This window comes from Borostomias antarcticus (genome assembly GCF_949987555.1).
Source record: "Borostomias antarcticus genome assembly, chromosome: 13".
Classification (NCBI taxonomy): domain Eukaryota; kingdom Metazoa; phylum Chordata; class Actinopteri; order Stomiiformes; family Stomiidae; genus Borostomias; species Borostomias antarcticus.
In genome coordinates this window covers 8,338,275-8,341,379 of record NC_140246.1, presented here as the reverse complement: position 1 = coordinate 8,341,379, position 3,105 = coordinate 8,338,275, and positions in this window count along the sequence as shown.

Here is a 3,105-nt window from a genome sequence, read left to right as displayed (position 1 = left end):
GCCGCCGCCGTCTCGGTCTGCTGCTGCTGCTGTCTGCATGGGTCGTCCTGGTCCCGGCCTCCACCACACTGCTGAGGGGGACGAAGAGAGGGAGGGAGGAAGGTTAAAGAGAGACAGAGAGAGAGAGAGAGAGAGTAGACCTATTGTAGGGACCATACTAAATACAGTTTTCAGAGAGAGGAGAGAGAAAGAGAGAGAGATAGTGTGTGTGTGTGCGTGTGTGTGTGTGTGTGTGTGTGTGTGTATGAGCAAGTGCTCATTACAACTTTACATAACTTGGCTGAGTGGGTGTTTATGTTAAGTAAAGGTGACGGCGGCTGGTCATGTGGGGGGGTTCATCTGGGACTGTCCTGTGAGTCACAACGGCATAATGACAGACACATACACCACACACACACACACACACACACAGGAATGCAAATCCAGATTTTTACTCCACTGAGTGCCGTCTATCCTCCGACCTTCGTCTGAGGTACCAGGGCAAATCAGTGCCAGGCATTCTAATGAGATGAATATTCACAATGCAGGACAAGTTCACGGCCCATCAGGATAAGAGTGGGGTTTGGCTGGCCGAGAGGCTTCCAGGGTCCTCTACAGGACAGAGGGGGAGGACGGGGGGGGAATAGGGACCTACGTTTTTGTGTTTGCTGAATTAGTTCTTGTTTGTGGTTTGTTGTTTTGTTGATGCAACAGACATGTCAATGTCATAAGTATTGGTGTTAATAAAGATTTAAGTGGAAAAAAAGAAATAGGGACCTAAGGGTGAGGAGGAAGGGGGCGGGGTGAGGGTGGGACTCCGACAGGCGTTAAAACACCCATACAGAGAGGGGGGGGGGGGCGCCCTTGTGGTTTAACCTCCTTACCGACATACTGTATAACCTCCCTGCTTCGCCAGCATGGGACGACAAGAATGCACAGTAGGTCCACTGTGATACCTGTGAGCTAGGGGCTGACTGGTGTGTGTTTGTGTAAGGTGGATATGGTTTGAGTGTCCTGCCAAGCAGGGGAGACACACACACATGCATGCACACACCCACAGTAAACACACACACACACACACACACACACACACACACACAGCAAATACAAACACTCCGGTGACGTGACCATGGAGTGACCTGACTTGCTTCCTGCTACTCACACACCCCGCCTCGCCCCCCCTCAACCCACACCCCCGGAGGCTGAAGGAGCGCTGTCTGGTCCTGGGTCCACCACTGTCCTTCGTGGGACAAAACATGGCTATGGCTTGTTTGCGGGACAGCTCATCACAGTGTCCTTTTACCTTACGGTTTGAGTGATCTGCTGTTACCCGACAAGACGTCACAGCAAGGCGTGAGGCCACCTCCGGCCAACCAAACGGTTCTGTTTGCGCAACAAATTCCACATTATGACCTGCCGTGACGCACAATGGGCCTGTCTAGCGACGCCCAGCTCACGCCGGCGTCTCTTCCCACTCGGGAAACAAAGACCGAACGAACGGCGGGATCGATGGCAACGTGCGGCTCCTCCCATCCTTGCAGGGCAAACTGAATTAATCCATCTGCTAACCGCAGCTGTGTAATGGCCTGTGCCCGCTTATTTGGGTCTACTCGATTATTCAGCTTGCGCCTGCGGCATGCGGGTGACATGAGACCAGGCCTATTAATAGTGGAGGTCCTTGATACCACTCCTGATAGAGAGAGGAAAGGCTGGATACCGAGGGAGGGGGGGGGGCATCAATTGGCGGCACTCCGTGGTCTATTGGTTTGCTACCTGGGAGGGGCGGCCAGTGAACCGTGCTGGGTCAACACATTTCCCTTCATTCATTGTAGCACTTTCCTCACTCTCAGGTTACAAGTGGCTGCCCACAATGAGCGTTTATCTTGGACACGGAAAGACTATGGGCGAAAATGGGTGTTCATATTGATGTGTAATGAAATTACATGTAAGCTAATGGATATGAATCTGTGTGCCTGTTAGTGTATGAAAGTGTGATAGCGTGTATGTGCGTGTAGGCCCTACTGTATGTGTGCTTGGGGCGTTCAGAGAGTAGTCAATCATTTAAAGTGTCTCAGATGGCCCTTAATCTGCCTCTCTGTCGTCGTTCGCAAAGTCTGCACTAACGATGCGATGACCTCATGGTGAGTCATCATCAGACTGAGAGAGGTATGTGAGAGTGCTTCAGTGCATTGTGGGAAGGGGAGTAGGAGGAAGAGTGGCTCTTCAAACCATGCTGAGAGAGAAATTCCACGGTCCGCCTTCTATGGACCATCTATGAGTGTTAGGGTTTGGTTAGGGACCCAGGCGCAACAGGAAAGGAGGAGGCAAGGAACGGTAAAGCCCGGAGGGGCGATTTAATAAGATCACAAAGGGGGATGTGGTAGTCGTACAGCCGATGGTCAGGCAGGAGCGTGGTAGTCGTACAGGCGATGGTCAGGCAGGAGCGGGGTTGTCGTACAGGCGATGGTAAGGCAGGAGCGGGGTTGTCGTACAGGCGATGGTCAGGCAGGAGCGGGGTTGTCGTACAGGCGATGGTCAGGCAGGAGCGGGGTTGTCGTACAGGCGATGGTCAGGCAGGAGCGGGGTTGTCGTACAGGCGATGGTCAGGCAGGAGCGGGGTAATCGTACAGGCGTGGGTCAGGCAGGAACTGGAGAGATGAGGAGGGGAGGCAGGGTGAGTGAGAGTAATCACAAACGGGGAACGGGAAAAAACACTACAAAATACGGGTAAGGAGATTGTAGGCTAGGCTATACTTTACCACATGAGTTTATGGTAAGATCTGGCGATGAGTGGAGTGTAGACCAGGTTCTTGTAGAGGTTGAAGGTGATTGCAGAACGAGGGACAGGTGTGGTGATGATAATTGGAAACCGGTGAGTAGAGCCGCGCCCGCGTCATCGTCGGAGACGAGCGCGCCGTTCTTGTCTTTGCGCACGGGCCGATGTGCTGGGCATGTCGGGATCCGACTCTTCGTCACCGGAGAGGGAGGAGACTGCCGAGTCCGCGGAGCTGGCCGGAGACGGGGAACGCCCGGCAGTGGGGGGAAACTCCGGAGAGTCAGAGCGTTGTATGCCCGGGCCGATGCGACGTGCGGTAGAGCGCGTAGGACGCCCCGAGCGCGCAGCGG